Consider the following 22,295-nt stretch of genomic DNA (forward strand, 5'->3'; position numbering starts at 1 on the left):
ACGTTGTATAAATGCATTTTTTTGGCAATTTAATTTTAACGTGTCCAATTTCGCCCTACCGGAGGTTCACTTTTGTTACGGTGTTCACTGATCCCCCCTTCTGGTGGCAGGAAATGGTGGCAATTCGAGCGGAAAAGTGAGTATTATTGGTCCGGTCGTCGCTTTGGTGCAACGGAGAGCAGCAGCAACTCGCTAGCGCAATGCTCAAGAAGAAGAAGACGACGGCGGAGCTCTAGAAATGGTCCACTGCTGCACTGCCGGTTATTTCGTACGAAATGAATGGAATGTGGCAGCACTCTGCACAGTTGTTGTGAAGTTTCGCTAAGAGTGCAATTTTATGGCTGCGCCATCCGAAAATTATTGCAACTTTTGTTTACGTGTTTTCGACGTCAACATCGTCAATCTTGTGGTGAGAAAAGCGTGTTCAACCAGATTGATTTGTTTCCAATAATTAATCAGAATTTGATTTGATTGAAATTTTCTGTCAGTCTTTGCTTCAGCGTGTACTCTCCCCGCTGACGAGAACCACTCGCGAGCTGTCAAACGCTCTGGCATCACTTTCAAGTCGGTTGCCAACTCGCGTGTTTGTTTACGTTCAAAGCAACACTTTTGTTTATTTTCGCGCGCTCGCGTTCTCTCTTGACTCGGCTGAAAGTCAGCGGATTCCCACCGATATTTTTTTTCGCAACCTTGTTTCGCGAGCTCTTCTCCAGCAGTCATCGCAGAGTGCCATGGACCCAAAGTTCAAGCGATTTTTGAGGCACCCTAGAGCGTTTGGCCTTCTTGGATGGGGTCGTTCAAAGTGGGGTTGAAATGTTAAAACAAGAGTCCTTTGGAGCATCCGGACTACTTTGATTGGCTTTGACAGCTAACTTTGAACTAATCTTCCTCTAAATTGGGTAATCGGACGATTACCCACAATGCAACTGTTATCAAATCGGCCCACAGCTTGGAATGCCACATCGTGACGTTGCCGTACGATGATCGCATAATAACGGCCTGTGCAACTTCGTAAGCACATAATAATGTGCCCAGAGTGCACCGGCGAGGAAGACGGTGACGGAGAAGAGGACGCTGGAAGACGCTCGCCGAGCTGCACCGATCGAGCATGCTTGAGCTTTCGAGCCAAACTGGTTGACTTCTGGTGGGCTTCGTTAACCCTCAAGTGCCCGGTTGCAACAAAAAAAAAAAAACGATCAGCTAAGAATACTTTCTACTATGACTATTGGCTATTGGCTATTGGCTATTGGCTATTGGCTATTGGCTATTGGCTATTGGCTATTGGCTATTGGCTATTGGCTATTGGCTTTTGGCTATTGACTTCTGACGCTGACTATGACTTTTGACTACAACTTTAAACTACAACTTTTGACTACAACTTTTGACTGCAACTTTTGACTATGAATTTTGACTATGACTATTGACTATTGACTTCTGACTATGACTTTTGACTACAACTTTAAACTACAACTTTTGACTACAACTTTTGACTGCAACTTTTGACTATGACTTTTGACTATGACTTTTAACTGTGATTTTTGACTATGACTTTTGACTATGACTTTTGACTAGAACTTTTGGCTACAACTTTTGACTGCAACTTTTGACTTCAACTTTTGACTACAAATTTTGCCTGCAACTTTTGACTGCAACTTTTGACTGCAACTTTTGACTATGACTTTTGACTGTGATTTTTGACTGTGACTTTTGACCATGACTTTTGACCATGACTTTTGACTATGACTTTTGACTATGACTTTTGACTACAACTTTTGACTACAACTTTTGACTTCAACTTTTGACTACAACTGTTGACTACAACTTTTGACTACAACTTTTGACTACAACTTTTGACTACAACTTTTGACTATGACTTTTGACCATTACTTTTTCGCCTCCTGGCCCCGCCAGGGTTACCCCAACCGGAGGGCGTGCGAGATTTCCCTTTCATTTCAGCAGCAGCAAGTTTCATTTTCGGTTTCGTCTCGCCCAGCGATCGCGGCGAGATGTCACGTTCGGATGTTCAAAAATTTCACGTGTCGAGGTTGCTGCTTTTCGTGAAGCTGATGACGACCGCGCGATAAGGTGCAGCGCTTATTAGCCGACGAATTTGGAGGGTTGCGCGCCATTCATGGTGTACCGTGGTTTGGCGTGTGAGCGTTTTTGAGTTGTTTTTTCGGAGGGGGTGGTCGTGTTGTGCCTCCTTTTTTTCTAAAGTGGTTTGCGATCGCGCAGCCGTTGTGTGTGAATTCATTCACTTTTCTCTAAGCTGAGGCAATTTCGGTGAGAAGTGTTTTTATATTTTCCCTGACGACGAACGAGTGCGCGAATCGACCGGGCTGTGTTGAATAGATAGTAAAACGATTTTATGGCCCGCCGTAATTTGAAGGTAAATTGCTGTACAAAATGACTTAATTGCATCGGACAGGATGGGCTGTTTTGGACGGTTGTAGTCGCGTAGTTTGTTTGTTTGACAATATTTTTGTGGGGTTTTGCTGCTTTATCAATGAGCAGCTGGACTTTGCGTGACTTGCATTTGATGGTTATTTAATTGGGCTTAAGTATGTAGGTTAAATCAACAAAAATGTTTAAACAGGGTGATGAGAATAAGCAGTTTGTTCTGTTTAACGGAAACATTTGATTCATTAGAGCGATTGGGATTAATTGGTTAAAAACCTCACATGTTAGGATCTTATGAGTGTTATAAGAAATCTCTTGAAAATATTCAGTACTAATTTCTTTTTTCTTTATTTATTTTAGGTACGTCAAATTTGAATAATTTCGAGTGATACAACAATGGTGAGAATTAAACAATAGAAAATCGCTCTATTTATTTGGTAAGAGGATGGCTAAAAAACAGTCCATAAATAAAAAAAATAATATGTTGAAAAAAAACCAAGTGTAGTTTAAACATTTTTGGTGAATTTTCGTAGTGAAAAGATTTTTTTCTGCAAACACATTTTTCAGGAATTTTTGAAAATGAATGATTGTAAACCCGCTGTACTTCTGTATTATGCATTTGCATCGAAATGTTGAAATTCTGGGTTCAATTTTTGAATTTTTTCTATGTTTTTGCCTCTCCCCTCGACCTTGTTCAGAGCCGAGGGACAAAAACTTTGAAAAATGTCTGCATTGGCCTTATGGATCAATGATACTAATACTAAAGAAAGAGTCTTAGAAAATGCGTATTAAAAAAAATAATTCGATTAATTTCGAAAAGGATATCCCGAAGAATTTTTTTTTTGAAATGATTTTATAAGAATTTTCAAAATTTTTAATCAAACCGAACACTTTCAGTTGTCCAAATCAAGTGTTGTATTTGTTTTAATATGTCAAGCTTAATTTTAAAATTCTTAGATATGTTTATTAAAAATCATAAAAAATCACAAATGTTCCATTATTGAACCCTGTAATCATGATACCTGATTGCCAGACAAATCTGGCATTGCCAGATTTTTTGAGTGGCAATTTGAAAAAATTGATCTTCTATTTCTTCCAGAATTTGTTAAATTGATGTATGTTGTTCATTTTCAGCACAATGTTTTTGACTACTTTGAGAAAAGTGGCTTGCCAGGTTTTTCCCAGATTTTTTGCAAGATTTTTTTTTTGATTCAGCCCTGGTAACCCTGCCGGTAATGCTAAAAAAAATCGAAAAAAAATCTTCTTAGGCAAGGACTGTGGGATATTTTTACAGCATTTTGATTATTTTATTATATTGTCTTATCAAGTTTTTCACAATCCAAAAAAAAAAAAAAATAAAACAAGAAAATATTTTTTTTAACAATTTTATTTACAGTTGCAAAAAGGAGCTTAAAAGAAGTTGTTTTTAAGTGAACTCTTTTGTCTTATATAGTGTTAAATCTAGAGTACTTTTCCAAAAGGTCGAATGCGCCGTGGTTTTCCTTCCGCGGTATAAAAAAAAAATATTTTATTTGGAAATGAGTACATCTCTTTTGATAAAAAATGTGTAATTTTACCCCTAAAAATGTTTAGTGTTTAAAAAAATGTTTAACCTCTTTGCCAGTTTCTTGATTTTTTTATATTTTTTTTTCGACCTAAATTGATGATTTATAAAAAGATGATACATTATAAAAAAGGTAATATTTAACCTAAATTTTACACGCTCGAAGTGTAACACAATTTTAACTGTGTATGCTGATAAAACCTTTTGAAAAAGTAAGCTTGATTTGAATATCTCTTCTTGGGATACATGCGCAATGTTATAAACAAATCCCAAAATACAAATTTTTAAAATGCAGAAAAATTTGCGAAAATCTGGAGAGTTTCTTAAATATCAAGCAAAAAATGTAGAAGATTAAAATTATGTTCTTGAAAAAACATTTTTTTCATAAAAAAATCCTAAAATTTAAATAACTTTATGTTTTTATGTTGATCGAAATGTTAAGCCAAGTAAGCGTTCTTTTATTACGTAACGCAGCGGAGGGCTTCGAAGACCGTGTTACGATCCAAACATTTTTTTAAATTTGTATGGACGTTTGTTAAAATATAGGAGAGAGCGGGTTCAAAAATCAAAATTTTGGCGTTACGTAATAAAAGAATGTACCCAAATTTCATGTCACCCTTCCGCAATAGCTTTTTTTTTGGAAGGTGATGTTGAACAAAAACGTATTATCCAAAGTGCTACAATAAGTGTTCATTTTTTTTCTTCAAAGTGATTTTAATTGTTTAGTAATAAGGCTTTTTCAATAAAAGACCAGCGTTGCCAGATCAAAATTGATAAAATGTGGCCAAGTACCGATAAAAATTCTGGAAGAATCTGGCAGACTAAAATCATAAACTTATAAATATTAATCTTTAAGAGAGAATTTGAATTTAATTAAAAAGTTTGTATAATTTAGATAGTTAATTTTTTTGGCCAAAAAAAGGTTCAATTTAAACTTTTTGAAATGTATATTTACTTATACAATAATAATTTACTAAAAAAAATCAAAAACTGCCATTCCTTGATTTTCAACCATTTTAAGAACATTTTTATAATAACGGAAATCGTTAAAGTGAAATCATTTATCATCATCAACTGTGTCGCCATGTTTTGACTTTTTTGAAGACCAAACATAAAAATAAAATCTTAATACTTTAAAATGCTTTGACGAGCCGTCAACTTTCTCCAGGAAGAGAATGCACTCAGAAGAAATCGATTAACTTTCGTCTTAACTTCAAAAAGCATCTGATGCAAACGCGAACCAAAAACAAAAACGATAATTAAGCAGACTAGTTTTACATTTAGTTAAAAGCCCTAATTAGACTGCTCTCGTTTGCGCGCCGGCACTATCATTTGAACTGCATTAAGCCGAAGGGGGGAGCGACATGAAGCGAGCCACTAATCATCGACCTCTCAACTTGAGCGTCTCAAGAGTCTAGGCAAAACGGTACACCAAAAAGGAAGGGGCTGGTTGGACGCAGGTGAAAACCCAACCCCCGTTATAATTAATTACAACTAAAAGGGTGCGCTCATAAAATTTTTCTACTTCTAAACAAAAGCCTCGAGAGCCCTCTCGAAGAGTGCGCGCAGATCATCCAAGTAGTCCGGATCGCGCCGTCAGCAAACGGATGACGCATCGAATTTCCCTAATCGCAGACCACCGGCGGCCGCCGCCTACTCCGCCTATGTTGATGCGTTTTATGCTAGGTTGGCTTCTGATGCTCGCGCGGAATGCTTTCTCGAATTACACGGACCAATTTGTAAACAAGCGGAAATGAATGCTTGCGTGCTTTTGCTGGGCGGGTTTCTTCTGTTTTTTAATATCTTTTTTTTATCGAACAAGTCGATTAACATTTTTTTTACGGATGTATGTTCATTCCAACAAGTAGTTGGAATTTATCAAATTGTTGTAAACAAAAACACTTATTTTTTAGTTATGAAACATAAGTTATAAACCATTTTCAAAAGTTACACCTTAAAATATATCAAGTTACCACGCGTGTGCATCGAGAAAGCAACAAAAAAAAACAGAACAACAACTTTTCAATCGCTTTTACTATATTTACTACCACGAAAAAAAAAAAACGGTGTAAATAGCAAAACAAACAAAACAAAAAAACGTGCTTACGAGAAAATAATTGAGCCAGACATTGAAGGGGGGCCTGCGGGGCTGAACAACAAACCTTTTGGATGGGTTTGCTGATTGGCGGCTTGCACCAGACAGACACACTGAAACTACTGGGTTCTGCTGGTCAAACGATTAGCGTATGACCGATTTCCGTTTTGTGAAGAAGGGAGTAAGGGCACTGAGAGAAAAAATAGGATAGTTAACCATAAAAATATTATTACTGAAATTGTGGATCTTTTCAACGAATATCTAATAAAATTCATCTAAAAATGTCCTCCTTCCTTTATTTATTTGCTTCATTTCAAAACAACATTACCAGAGTTTTTTTTGAACATGTCCTATAAACATATGAAAGACAATAGTTCATAGGACCTTTTCAAAAAAAAAACTCTGGATTTCTTTAGTTGGAACATTTGGTACAGTATGTACATGCATCCTTCCTCCTTTTTATATTCTGTGAAAAAGGATCTATTCTCAGAATCCTCTCTTCGGTTCATGCAACGCATTAGCCGCTTTATTTTTTGTAATGCATTTACGGGTATTTTTGGTGTTCACAAAAATGCGAAATTTGAAATGTCATGCTCTATTTTACTAATTTGGAAAAATGGTCCAAAATTCGTTATCTATTATTATAGATTACTCTTTAATTTTTTATTTTCTAAAAAATCAATGAATTCTTGAAAATATTTTTTTTTCAAGTTTCACGTCTTTTATCGATTTGTGGCACCAACATTCAAAATTTGTTATAATGCAGTTATAATGCAGAATATTTGGCAATCAATTTTATAATATTTTTTTTAAATAAAATGAAAATTTTAGGCAAATCTATTTTGCCCCCTGAATTTTTCAAGAAATTTGAAGAGTGAGATGAAGGCAACAACTTGAAATGAAAGTTACTTTAAATTTAATCAAAAATACATTCGAAAACATGAAACATTATTTGTCAAATTTAGCTAAATTAGTAGCTCTCTCGAATTTCCCGTTTTTCGTGATTTTTTTTTTATGATTTGAATGAAACTTTGCGAATGGATTTTCTAATCGATTTAGTGTCTTTGGCAAATTTGTAGGTTATGATTTTCTTTTTCTTGCTGTAATTCAGCAACCAGAGGTTCAATCTTCAATGTTTCTTAGGCAATTTTATTGTAAATTTTCTCGACTATTCTAAAACAATATTTTCAGGACAATCATGGGCTCTACTTGAAAAATCGAAAAACTGGAATGTTTCATTTAATAATTACATTTGTGTGGCTTTATCTTGAATGTCCTTTTGAATTGCAGGTTTGCTTTTATATTACAGAAGTTAAAAAAAAAATTAGAGTAAGATTTATTTTTTTAGAAAAAAATACATTTTTTTTAAAAATCGTGACTCGGCTGCCTGTTCATACCTTTCTATGGCTCAAAAAATGCGGGTTTTTTGTCCATTTCAAAAATCTCAAAAATTCAAATACACCGATTTTAAGAAACGGATTTTTTGTGAGAAAAGTTAATCAAAAATCAGCTATTTATTTTTAACGTGTACATTTTTTCTGAATGATCCTCATTAACCTAAAACTTGTTCGAAGACATCAAATCGATCAGAAATAACCTTCAAAAGATACAGATTTTCGAATTTTAACGTACCATTTTTGTCTGAACAACTTCCAAAATTGAAATCGACTGATTTGACCTCTGTAAAGATTTTTCCAGTAAGCTGAGTAACTCCTACAATGTTCAGTTGGTTGCTGTTTTTTTTTATAAAAAAATGAGTATTTTTTTTATTTTTTAACCCTTGATATCTCGGAAACTTTTGGTTCGATTTTCAATGATAAAAATCGAAACTGTTTTGGAATTTTATGCATTTTTCAAAAAAAAAAAAAGAATTTGAAATTCTAGGCCAACTTTTGAAAATGTCTAAAATAAGTGTTTCTAGTCGTCCTTAAATGAGATTTTTAAATTCTAAAATTTTGTAATTATTTTTTTAAAGAGGTGTTGAAAAATTCACAAATGTTATAATTTTTGATACGACGTCTTTTTAAAAATTATACAGCAAAACTGTATTTTTAAAATGGGATTGAAACATTTCACAAAATAAATAAAAAACTGTGCATAGTGAATTGATAACAAGATTTAATTTTAATAGAACTTTTGATATTCTCTGGATAAATCTAAATAAATTTACTTGTCAATGAATAAAATTCCCCAACAAACAATACTTTTCCCTCCGTGCCCGCCCACCAAATGACGCACGAGGTGCTAACGTTATGCGGAAATCGTCACTTATACCCATTTCCCCTCCACTCCCAAAACCCTCCCCACACTTCCGATCGATTGGGGGAGGGAGGTGAGGTGACCATCGCCGATATAGCTACCGCGATCCAGACCGTCTTCTGGCCCAGATCCACCACTATCGCCACCGTCGACGGTGTGGCCCACTCCCCGTTTCACAACACAAAGTGAAAAAAATATGTGGAAAAACAAGAAATAAAAACAACCCAAAGCGATTGAATACAAACGTTTCTGTTTGTTTGCAGAATAAAAAACCGGTTGTTCACCGATCCAAATGGGTGGCGGCTTGCATCATACGGGGGTAACGTTTGGAAAGGTCGTATGGTCGTTCCGAAGAATTGAAATTTGAAACATGTATGATTGAAAGTTGGGCGACCGCTGACCATGATCCGTACACACTTTTGGCGCCAAATTTGCATTAATTCCACACCTTGTCTGACATTTGACGCAAAACTGGTGTGGGCGCGTTCGTCGAAAATGTGGGTCATAACACAAGGTCGAATTCCTGAATGTTTTACGGACCCGGAACTGAAATTCCAGCTGAAATCCGACAATTTTTGCTATGACCTAAAAGTTTGTCCTATTTGGACCTTTAAGGACCTTACATTTATAAGACTGCAGTTTGTGACGAAGTGACCCCTAAAAATTAATTTAAATTCGTCGTTAAATCATAAAGCGAGGGACGACGGCGGGTGGAGCCTTAACGAAGTCACGTCATTAGTCAACGCTCCCCTTGAAAACGTGTTTAGCTATGTTGCACCATTTTAGCTAACGAACTTTTAATCCGTTTATGTGCGCTCAACGCGAGAGAACATCAATTCGTAATCGCATAAAGTTAGGATACGGTATGGTACGGACATGTTCTTTTGAAAGCTCAACATTTTCATGAAATTTGTGCCAAAGATAGGCCAAAAGTAGCGCCCTTCACCCTAGCATTCCTGACGCGGAACGTGCACCTTCAACGTGTCAAGCTGGTGGAGGTAGGTCTTGGCACAGTCATACACCTGTCCACAGCGACTGGCTCACACAATAATGCACCCTAGGTGCAGAGCATCGCAGCATCACTTCACCCAAAGCGAGTAGAAGCAGAAGGCTGATTTGCATATCAAACGAGCATCAAATTCGCATCAACATCGTCGCCGTCAACGCGAGAGTCAGCTCTGAGTAGGGAGAAAAGTCATGTTATGCTTGAGCACGTGGTGATATTTATTGTACGGAAGAGGAAGAGTGTAAACCGAAACGTCGAGACGGCCGAGAGTTGACACCGAAAATGTAGTGGACTCGGAGTTCAGAGGGATATAGTCTGGTGGTGGCCCAGAGTTGAGTTGAAAGTCGGTGGTAGAGTTTAACAATGAGCACAGAGAGGTGGACATTGAACACTTAAAAAGCTAAAATTCAAAAAAAATTAGATTAGATTTATATAGAACTCCTGCGAATAATGAAAATTCCAGTATTTTCGAAAAAATACGGTATTTTGTGAAAATCTGGGAATTTAAAAAAAAAAAAAAAACTGTTAAGTTAATATGCATACAAAATTTCACCTCGTTTGAAACCCATGTTGCAAATTGGGTACTAAAGCCCTATGTAAATTTTTATGTACAACGGTAAAAAACATGATTAAAAACCATTTCTGATAACTTTTTTTCATTTTAATGCAAAAATTTTTTTTGACTGGATTTTTTCGATGGATCAACTATGGTCCCCTTGGAACGAGCTGTCAAGTAGGAGCTTTTCTGTCAAGAAGGACCGTGAGGTTTATTTTTCAAAATTGATTTTAAAATCCATTTTAAACTCTTTGTGGTCGTACAAAGGGTCATTGTACTCAGAAAAATATGCTTTATCGCTGTAAACAATAATATCTGCAATCTAAGCTTCATTTTAGGACCCAATTATAAAAATTTTAGCTTTTTCGAAAAATTACGGTTTTTTGTGAAAATTTGAGTATTTTATAAATAGACTATAATTAGGTGAAAATACATGCAAAATTTAGCAAACCCTAATAAAAAGATTTCAAAAAAATACAGTATTTTGTGAAAATTTTAAAGTGTTTAAAAAAGGTACGGTATTTTGTGAAAATTTAAGTATTTCACAAAAAAATCAAATACAGGGAAAATGCATACACAACTCTGTTTCATTTGATACCCATATTTTAAATTTTCAAAATTTTAGTAATTTCGAAAAAATACGGTATTTTTAAAATTTTTAGTATTTTCAAAAAAATATCTAGTGAAGTGAACATGCATACAAAATATCGCCTAGTTTGATACCCATTTTGCAATTTATGAAAATTTTAATGTTTTCGAAAAAGTACGGTATTGTGTGAAAAATTGAGAATTTTTCAAAAAAAAAAAAACTCAAATAAAGGGAAAATGCATTCAAAACTTAGCTTCGTTTCATACCTTTATTGCAAATTATGAAAATTTTAGAATTTAAAAAAAAAATACTCTTGTGAAGTCAAAACGCATACAAAATTTCGCTTAGTTTGAAACCCATTTTGCAAATTATGAAAATATTTATATTTTCGAAAAAAGTACCATTGTAAAAATTTTAGTTTTTTACAAAAAAAAAAAACTTTAATTCAGGGAAAATGCATACAAAATCATCCTTCTTTTGATATCTGTATTGCAAATGATAAAAATTTGAGAATTTTCGAAAATTACGGTATTTTGTGAAAATTTAAATTATTTGTGATATTTTTTTTGAGTATTTAATACATTATCAAAAAATATAATATTCATGTTATTTAAGAAATAAGTTTTGGCCATGTTGAAATTTGGTTTAATTTTTTTTATGTTTTGAAAAATCACTCTTAAAAATTTCAACAGATTTTAATATGCAATTGAAAAGAACTATTGATTTTTTTTACAAAATTGCAGCGTTTTTTAGGCAAAATTTTCGGAAAAATATTAAAATTGTGTTCAATTTTGTCCACATCCAAACAAGTATTTTTAAATAACTAAGAAAATTCTCTACAATTTCTTTTTTGAAAATTGCGTTGTTGATCCGTCTTTGGTTGCTGAATGAAAATTTTACAAAATATTTTAAGTATTACTGATTAAGCCCTCACTTACAATTGGCGATATCTTTCAAACTACGAATGTTAAAAATTCACAAAATTTCACAAAAGTAATTTTGGATTACAAATTCAATTCTTCAACTAAATGTATAATAAGTAGCAAACTCGGTTCCGAGGTCACTGGACATTGTCTGGCCCCACCTAGACATTGAACATGAGCTAGGCGAATCCTCGTACAAAAAATATAAAATTCATCATTCAAGATGTAAGCCCTTGGCCTCCTTGGATCACTTATCAATCGTTTTCCTTCAATACCGAAATCGTGCCAATCTTCTTACGAACCACGTGTTGACATTTTCCACCGTGCCAACCACAATGCACTCTGGGATAACGCTGTGACCTTTCACGAGACTAACCTTAGCTTAAGCCGCCGCTGGATGGCTGCCTGACTATCGTCATCACCGTGTACACTGCACTTGTCGTCTGGGAGATGCTGCAATCTTTCCGCATTCAACAATACAATGCACGACACACACTGAGTTAAATTTGCACAGGTTTTGCATGGCTTTAATCTCTTGGGTCAAAGAAGGCCGCTGTTTGGTTGCCAGGTTGACCAGGTAAACCCATCCAAGTAGCCACGAGGTGCGGATATGCGGACATTTGCATGCAATTACGGAAAACAATGCAGGTTTGGTGGAACCCCGTTGAATCCGAACGGCGGTAGTAATTTGGTCGACTCTGCGCGGATTTATGGTTGACCACTTGACGAATGAGATAAAAAGCCGGAGATATCATGGCGTCATCGTCGGTCGTCTCGTTTCATCAGGCTTTGACGAGCTTCCGCGGAACGAAAGTGAAAGAATTCACTCAAGGCCGCCGAGGAAATGATCCGCACAGCGCAATCAAATTAAGCCATTAATTCGGCAAACCCCGGCCCGAAACGTCACGTCGCAGCAGATCTCAATCACATTTCTGCGAGGAGTGGGTTAGCAAATCCGGCCACTTCCTGTAATTGCGTCCGCGTCAAATAGAGCACGCCGAATTTGACAGCTGAAATCCGCACTCATCAGCGCAAACAATGAGTACCGGGCGGTACTCATGCAACGGCGAAGGCTGAATCAATCAGAGAAGGCGTTGGTCGTCGTCGGCGAGGCTTGCTTTGTTGCGCGCTCTCGTTAGGTTAGGTTTTGTAGGGGAGGAAGCCGGGCAGGAAATGCACGTGGCGGCGGCGGCTATTAGACTGCCGGATTAGTCAATCAACTTAAGGGGAGGCCTGTGGTGGTGGTGAGAAATTGATTGAGGCCCCTCGTCGTCGCCATACGGCAAATACGGAACGGAACTCGCGTTTTTTGGGGCACGTTCTATTCGTTAGAGCTGCTGTTGCGGTTTTGTCTTGGAGGTTTCCCGTCGTGTGTGAAGTGTTTTGTTAATTATGATGTTGGTTTATTGAGGGCGCAATGGGTGGTGTTTTATTAAAGCCCGCTGCTCTGTTGTATGTGACCCGCTGCTGTGAACTGGTGCAGTGTCGAACTTGATGTGTGAATGAATACGTTAGGATGGATGTGCAGTTTTAGGGGTTGGGTTTTCATACTATTCTGTTTCTTTTTACTTTTTTAGTAAGTGGTTTTGGGAACTATTATAAAAAAAATCTTTTTTTTTTCTCTCTTTACTGCATAAGTTTACCGCAGAGATAACTCTATAAGAACGGTTCACATTACACAGAATCTAAAGGACTAAACCGTATTAAATGGAAACTTAGTTTTCAAAAAATGACAATGGTTTCAAAACAAAAAAAAAAGATTTTGAAATATTTTTTTTCGATTTTTTAAGTACGCCAGCCAATTGGGAATCCTTTTTTACAAAAAAAAAACTTATTTTTTTTATCGTAAAAATGCGATAAATCGTTATGTTTGCATCAAACTTCATACTTTTGCACATATTTTTGAAATTGTCTTCTCTCTCAAAATATAGAATATTGTCACACTTTAAAAATGTTCCTGCAAAGTTACCTTAAGTTAACTTAAATGGCATGTTAACGGGTTTTTTTTGCGATTTTATGTAATGAAAAGTGGCGGCAGTTTTTTTAAATTTCTTCTATGAGAATGTTTTTTTTGTTCTTTTTAACATAAAAAGGGTTAATTCTATTGTAAAGCAAATTTTGGACTGATTTGGTATCATTGTCAAAGTTGCAGTCTATAATCTGAACTATTCAGAAAAAAAGTATACGAGATAAATGTAGTTTTTCTTTTTTAATCAACTTTCATTTATTTTTTTTTGTATGTTTTAATGAACCAAAATGTCAAACTTTTATTTTTGGCCGAACTAAGCACCGTTGAAAAAAATGTGATTTTAATGTTTTTGAACCCTCGAAAAAAATCAGAAATCATTTTTGAATGAAGAATTAAATTTCTAATAAATTTAATAAATAAATAGCATAAATTTTGTGATTTTTTTTGAATATTCAATAAACTATTGATTCGTAGTTTGAAGGATATCGCCAATTGTAAATTAGCATTAGCATTAGCAATAGCATTAGCAATAAAGGTCGCACAATTCCGGATGGCTGCACAACGCTTATCTTGCTGTTTAACTGTAATTAAACGTATGATAGCACTAGACTTTCATCCGGTTACAATATTCCAACACGGGAGATACCATGTTTTCATCTTAAGATGAGCGTGTAATACTATCCAGTAAGATAAGGGGCTCCTGGCCGGTACCTTGCTAACCTCGGGGATTGGAAGGTATGTTAGTAAACATCTATCTAGAATGCGCAGAGATCTCTACGTCACCTAGTGGTATAGATGTTTGTAGGGAGGTTTTGGACTCAATGTTAGTAAATTGAACGTTTGTTTTTTAACACCATCACCACCACCACTAAAACAATACCATCACTACAAAAAGCCATGCTAGATTTTAATACAAATACATTACAAAACGAACACGACAACAAAACCATCATCCCGGCACTGCCTACTGACGCGCAATAATATTCATTAGCATAATGACTCCCCACTGCATGCATGACTTGAACATGAACACGAACACAGCACAAAGAGAACACCACAAAAACCCATCTTCCCATCACCACTGCTTGCACGATACTCTGAAGGATATCGCCAATTGTAAATGAGTGCTTAATCAGTAATACCTAAAATATTTCTTTTAAATTTTCATTCAGCAACCAAAGGACGGATCAACAACGCAATACGGCGATTGTCCACACTCCATTCAAAAAATTTTTTTTTGTTTGGACAATTGTCCACGAGGGGGGGTTTAGATTTCCAAAAAAGTGTCCACGTGGTTTATGGATGGTCCCTGATTTGCAATATGAGTATTGAACGATGCGAAATTTTGAGCGCTTTTTCACTTCACTGTGATTTTTCACTTCAGAGCTTTTGTTTTAAAATGCTCAAATTTTCACAAAATACCGTAATATTTGAAAATGATCTATTTTTTTATAATTTGCAGTACAGGTATCAAAAGAAGGATAATTTTGTATGCATTTTCCCTGTATTAAAGTTTTTTTTTGTAAAAAACTATTTTTTTTTCAAAATACCGTACTTTTTCGAAAAAAATAAAGAAAATCATAATTTGTAAAATAGGTAATAAATACTCAAAAATAAATATCACAAATACTTTATATTTTCTAAATACTTAAGTTTTCATAATTTGCTATATGAGTAATTTTTGTTTTTTTTTTTACTTCACTGTGCTTTTTTACTTCTGAGTTTTTTGCTTTAAATTGCTTAAATTTTCAAATAATAAAAAATTTCAAATTTTTATAAGGTTTCAAAAGAAGGATAATTTTGTATGCATTTTCCCTGTATTACAGTTTTTTTTTGTAAAAAGACTAAATATTCACAAAACATCATGCTTTTTTGAAAACATAAAAATTTTCATAATTTGCAAAATGGGTATCAAACTAAGCGAAATTATGTATGCGTTTTGACTTCACGAGAGATTTTTTTTTCGAAAATTCAAAAATTTTCACAAAATACCGTATTTTTTTAAAATACTCTAATTTTCATAATTTGCAATAAAGGTATGAAACGTAGCTGAGTTTTGAATGTATTTCCCTTTATTTAAGTTTTTTTTTGTAAAATACTAAATTTTCACTTTTTCGAAAACATCAAAATTTTCATAAATTGCAAAATGAGTATCAAAATAAGCGTTATTTTGTATGCACTTTCACTTCACTAGATTTTTTTTTGAATATACTAAAAATTTCACATTAAACCGTTTTTTTTTAATACTTAAATTTTCATAATTTACAATATAGGTATCAAATGAAGCAAAGTTGTGTTTGCATTTTCTCTATTTCAGAGGTTTTTTTTTGTAAAATACTTAAATTTTCACAAAATACCGTACTTTTTTTTAAAACACTTTAAAATTTTCCAAAATTCCGTTTTTTTTTTGAAAAAATAAACTTTTCATGGTTTGTAAAATAGGTGTCTAAGCAAAATTTTGCATGTGTTTTAACCTATTTATAGTCTTTTTGTATTATACTCAAATTCTCAAAAAAAAATTTTTTTCGATAACGCTTAAATTTTTATTTATTTCAACATGGATATCAAACGAAGCAAAATTTTGTATGCATAACACTTTAAAACTTTACAAGATTTTTTTGAAATTTTTTCACATTTTCACAAAATACGTGTGTTTTCGAAAATACTGAAAATTTCATTGTTCGCAAAATGGGTATCAAAAAAGTGAATTTTTGAATGGATTTTCAATGTTTTCAAGTGTTTTTGTAAAATACTTTTTTTTTTACAAATTACCGTATTTTTCGTTTTTTTATAATTTGCAAAATATCAACCATTCCAATTTGCCTTAAATTGGGTCGCAGAATTCGAATTCGATGTTTTTATAATGAAATGTTTTTCTATTAAAATGTTTTTCTATAAAAATGTTTTTCTATGGTTATGATAATTGTGCAGCTATTTAAAAAAAATGCGTTTTCAAATTGAATTTGCAGCAACTTTAAGTAGTATTTTTTAATTCAATATGAGAGCAAAATACTTGATAATCTAGTAAAGGTTCGTAGGCAAGATGCAACTTATAATATAAAATTCAAAAGAAGGAAATTTGATTGCAATTTTCAGTATTATCACCCCCACAAGCTCCCCACCCCCCAGCACCACCCAAGTGCAGCCCCAACGACCGATAAAACCGATTTTCAAACGGGCTTCAAAACACAACCCCCACTTTCAAAAAGCCAAATCTTTCCCTGGGGCCGATTGAAAGTCCTTTGCCCTTTCACCCCATTTACCACCCAACCGCACCAGCGACAACTTTTGGCCAATTCCCAAATGTGCGAATCGTATCTTAATTAAACGACCACTCCCTACCCACCTCGATCTAACCTCCCCTAGGAGGGGTTGTTTTGCAGATCGCGGTAGGCCATCGTCACACACTAGCGCAGCGTTTTGCTTGTTTTGAGTTGGCAGGTATACTGCGGCGGCCTACTTTGATTTCTTGGCCAGCGGCGAAATTGGGTCAGTTGCATATGGTGACACCACACCGCCTACTATTCCTTTGGAGGGTGGGTGAGGGGCCAAAAACTGCAGTTTAGTCGTGTATTCAGGAAGGATGTTTGCTGAATGCTCTTGGGGGCAGTTTGTTTAGACGTTTGTGAACTAGGGATGGTCATTAATAACAAGATTTTTTTTTAATTTTGATTTGTTTTTTTTAGATGTTGGTGAAAGAATCACCTATAAATCAAATCATTGCCAGAAGGTGTTCAAAAACGGTTTGCATGCGACAAAACCCCCCTCAAACCGGCAGTACTCTACGGACACTGTCAGGCCGATCTGGTTTCGACTTTTTATACGCCCTCCAGGCGGTCATGTTGAAACAGTTTCCGATACGTTGCCAAAGGCCGAGGGGGGAGGCACTCGAATGTCGGAGTCGCTTTTTTTGCCCAAGAGTTCCACTGAATTAATCAGCAGAATTGATCAAACACACTTTCAGATTCGAATTTATTCACGTGCCAAACGGCGTTTTTTTACTCTCTGAAAACGAATAAAAATTTTCCCCTCAAATACCGTATGGGGCTGCCAAAAAGTCTCGCATTCAAATTCTCGACTTTTTCGAGGGTGGTGGTGGTTTCGGCAAAAAGAAAGACTTCAAATGGCTTGTCGGAAACTTTTTTTTCGCCTGTTTCGCCCCGGCTTCAATGAAGCAGAACCGACAACTCGGTGTCTGCGGTAGGTTTTATGATGCAGAAGAAACTCAACTCTTTTATGTGCCTCAAATGAGCGATTCGTTTCCCGTTCTGGCAAAACCACGGCGGTTTTTTAATAGTTTGTGCGAGGGGAAGCAAGGGCGTCTATGTGCAGTTGCATAAGTTAAGATGTTTCCCGTTTTTTGCTGCTTTTAGACTAATGCATGCATTTTTCATCTTTCAATTCCAGATCCTCAACCGACGTCAATCTGTTGATAAGGTAGGTTTGTTCAGCCCCCTTCCAAAACACAGTTAGCACTCAACGAAAAAAGAAATATAAATTCTTGAACTTCCTTCCTACCGAACAATAAACCCTCGAGCAAATGAGGCTCGTAATGGTGTTCCTTCTATAATCACGCCACAATCAGCAATACATAAATTTCGCACTTGTTAGAGGGCTGCATGCTGCTCCCCCGTTAATCGCATAACCGTCTCAACTAGTTATGGTGCGGAAATGCACATGAGACACATTTGCGGCCTCCTGAACTGTTGTGGTCTCGTTATTTTATTGCGCCAAACGTAATGACCGGGTACGCAGTGCATCGCAATTCGTTTTGCGAGGGAAGCAAAAAAGAAATCTGGGAAAGATCGCTCCTTTACGCGCTGCACTAGGACCCTGCGAGTAACCCTTGGCATTTTCACGTTTTAAAATGTTTGATGTTGAGAAATCAATTAGAATCAAACGGGCCATTCTCCCAAAAGTTAACAAAGTTTTTGCATTTTATTTGTATTTTTTTATTGTTTTTGCCTTCCTCACCTCAATAAGGAAAGGCTATTAAATCACTCGAAAAATTAGCTTCTTTATTTGACCTCGTAGACCCACTTTCACGTATATCTATCGACTCAGAATCAAATTCGGAACAAATATGCGTGTGTCTGGATGTGAGTCCGTGCACCGAAAAATATGCACACGATTATCTCCGGACTGGCTGGACCGATTTGGACTCATTAGATTCGTCTTGGGGTTCCACAAGACCCTAGTTAATATTATGAAGTTTAGAAAAGTACTTCAAAAGTTATGCTAAAAAAACGATTTGGCTAGAGTTTGAAATATCATAAAAAGGGTGGTTTTTGTAAGAACCCGTCATGCTATATATTGTTAGAAAGGTATTTGAAAGACCTTTCCAACGCGTTCAAAAGATTGAAGATCTGACAACCCCATCAAAAGTTATGAGCACTTAAGTGTTATTTATACACTTTTTTTAGGCCGGATCTCTAATATTTTGATGAAAAAGTTGTCCGGATCTATCATACGACCTATCGTTTGATAGGTAATCAAAAGACCTTTCCAACAAGCCCAAAAGATTGAAGATGTGATAACCCTATCAAAAGTTATAAGTACTTTACTGCCCCTGATCGCATAAATGTCCCATATGCATTTTCATCGATTTCGAGGTAATGATGCAGTTTGGTTCAAAATTGTATGCTCTTTCGAAAGAGCCTATAACATCCAGTACTTTGTTCTAGAAATCAGGAGGAAATCCAGTTTTTTCGCGAAAACTTAACACGTAGTCTTATGTATGGGACAAACTTCTAATGCGTTTTTCTCAGTTTGCTGTTTTTGCATATGGGACATTTATGCGAACATGGGCAGTTTAGTGTTTTTAATAAACCTTTTTTGAGGCCGGATCTCAGATATTTTGATAAAAATATGCGAGGAAGGCACCAACCACCTAAAGGTGGATTAAGTAACGCTTTTTTTATTTTTTCAATATGTCATGCAGCATTAGTACTTCCATACAAGTCTCAATACAATGTTGGCAACTGTTCATACAATGTATCTTGAAAACGAATTTTCTGATCAATTTACACTAAATTGATCAAAAAAACACACTTGGGCAAATATTGCTAAAGACTTTTCAGTAAAATAGCTATCTATTCAGCAATGCGAATGTTGCTTATAATTATTGTTAGTTTCGTTAATTTTGTCAATTTTGTTAATTTTGTTAATTTTGTTAATTTTGTAAATTTTGTAAATTTTGTAAATTTTGTAAATTTTGTAAATTTTGTAAATTTTGTTAATTTTGTTAATTTTGTTAATTTTGTTAATTTTGTTAATTTTGTTAATTTTGTTAATTTTGTTAATTTTGTTAATTTTGTTAATTTTGGAAATTTTGTTAATTTAGTTAATTTTGTTAATTTTTTTAATTTGTTAGTTTTGCTAATTTTGTTAATATTGTAATTTTTTTAAATTTTGTTAATTTTGATTTTTTTTTTAAATTTTGTTAATTTTGTGAAATTTTGTTAAATTTTGTTTAATTTGGTTAAATTTTGTGAATTTTTGTAAAATTTTGTTAAATTTTGTTAAATTTTGTTAATTTTTTTTAAATTTTGTTAAATTTTGTTAAATTTTGTTAAATTTTGTTAAATTTTGTTAAATTTTGTTAAATTTTGTTAAATTTTGTTAAATTTTGTTAAATTTTGTTAAATTTTGTTAAATTTTGTTAAATTTTGTTAAATTTTGTTAAATTTTGTTAAATTTTGTTAAATTTTGTTAAATTTTGTTAAATTTTGTTAAATTTTGTTAAATTTTGTTAAATTTTTTTAAATGTTGTTAAATTTTGTTAACTTTATTAATTTCGTATTTGAATTTTGTTAGTTTTGTTTTTTGTTAATTAAGTTTTTTCGTATTTTTATAAAATTTTGTTAATTTTGTTAATTTTTTTTATTTTGTTAATTTTGTTAATTTAGTTAATTTAGTTAATTTTGTTAATTTTGTTAATTTTGTCAATTTTGTTAATTTTGTTAATTTTGTTAATTTTGTTAATTTTGTTAATTTTGTTAATTATGTTAATTTTGTTAATTTTGTTAATTTTGTTAATTTTGTTAATTTTGTTAATTTTGTTAATTTTTGTTAATTTTGTTAATTTTGTTAATTTTGCTAATATTGTTAATTTTGTTAATTTGGTTAATTTTGTTAGTTTCGTAATTTTGTTAATTTTGTTAATTTTGTTAATTCTGTTTTTAATATTTTTTTTTATTTTTGCAATTTGGTCATTTTGATCATTTTGTTCATTTTGCTCATTTTGGTCAATTTGATTATTTCGGTCTTTTGTTAATTTTGGCCATTTCGGGTATTTTAATCATTTTGATCATTTTGATCATTTTGATCATTTTGATCATTTTGATCATTTTGATCATTTTGATCATTTTGATCATTTTGATCATTTTGAGCATTTTGATCATTTTGATCATTTTGATCATTTTGATCATTTTGATCATTTTGATCATTTTGATCATTTTGATCATTTTGATCATTTTGATCATTTTGATCATTTTGATCATTTTGATCATTTTGATCATTTTGATCATTTTGATCATTTTGATCATTTTGATCATTTTGATCATTTTGATCATTTTGATCATTTTGATCATTTTGATCATTTTGATCATTTTGATCATTTTGATCATTTTGATCATTTTGATCATTTTGATCATTTTGATCATTTTGAACATTTTGATCATTTTGGTCATTCTAATCATTTTGATCATTTTGATCATTTTGATCATTTTGATCATTTTAATCATTTTGATCATTTTGATCATTTTGATCATTTTGATCATTTTGATCATTTTGATCATTCTGATCATTCTGATCATTTTGATCATTTTGATCATTCTGATCATTTTGATCATTTTGATCATTTTGATCATTTTGATCATTTTGATCATTTTGATCATTTTGATCATTTTGATCATTTTGATCATTTTGATCATTTTGATCATTTTGATCATTTTGATCATTTTGATCATTTTGATCATTTTGATCATTTTGATCATTTTGATCATTTTGATCATTTTGATCATTTTGATCATTTTGATCATTTTGATCATTTTGATCATTTTGATCATTTTGATCATTTTGATCATTTTGATCATTTTGATCATTTTGATCATTTTGATCATTTTGATCATTTTGATCATTTTGGTCATTTGTGTCATTTTGACAATTTAGGCAATTTTGCTCATTTTGGTTATTTTGCTCCACCAAAATTTCGGTGAATATATTGTCACGAATCTTAAAAAATCGTTCATCTCTAATATTCAACGATATCAAATCTCACACAGCCGAGGGTTGACGTCCTATTCTGGCATTCATCCCAGTCTGCGCAATAATAACAAACTGCACACAACGAAAAAAAAATCTGGCGGGGCAGTTCCTGGCGATGAATTGCAAGGTTACTGGCCTGAACGCGCCTTCAGTTAATTCAATTTCTGAGCCCGAGCTTCTGCCCTGCCCCAGATGCAATTGCCCGTTTGTACTGGATGCCGAGCATGTAAGGGTCATAAATTTCCACGCGGTAAATATGCTCTCCAGAGTCGGAGGATCAACAGTTGAGGCCGGATCGGTGCCAACTCGAGACAGAGAGTGAGAGACCTCGTGGAGTTCAGGCTCGTTCACGCGCGCGGATATTGAATTAAATTAAATTAAATTGAATTACAAAAAACGAGCTAGACGAGACGTAAAGTCTCGCAAGACGCGAGCATAATTCGACGACCGGACGGGAGGAGGAGTTCCTTCCAGGATCCAAGCAACCTTGCAATCAGCGTGCGGTGGCCTTGAATGCCGACGTGGTCAATAAAAATGCCGGAGCATTATTTATCGAAGCAGGCTGCTGCAGCAGGCAGACAGACGGACTCAGAGCGTGAGCGCAGTTCCTACAGACTGTGGCAGTGCCTGCTACGATGGATGCCCTCGGGGGCATCGGCGCCGACG

The 22,295-nt window shown here is 34.2% G+C and overlaps 1 protein-coding gene across 1 annotated transcript in view; it reads left to right on the forward strand.

The window, feature by feature from the left end:
• The window catches only part of LOC120417351 (beta-1,4-glucuronyltransferase 1), a 128,241-nt gene that overhangs the window by 22,209 nt on the left and 83,737 nt on the right, over window positions 1-22,295 (forward strand). Inside the window, exon 2 of the mRNA XM_039579355.2 lies at window positions 17,769-17,798. The gene's annotated coding sequence lies outside the window, so the exon portion shown is untranslated. The remainder of the gene's footprint in view (window positions 1-17,768; window positions 17,799-22,295) is intronic.

This window comes from Culex pipiens, chromosome 2 (genome assembly GCF_016801865.2).
Source record: "Culex pipiens pallens isolate TS chromosome 2, TS_CPP_V2, whole genome shotgun sequence".
Taxonomy (NCBI): domain Eukaryota; kingdom Metazoa; phylum Arthropoda; class Insecta; order Diptera; family Culicidae; genus Culex; species Culex pipiens.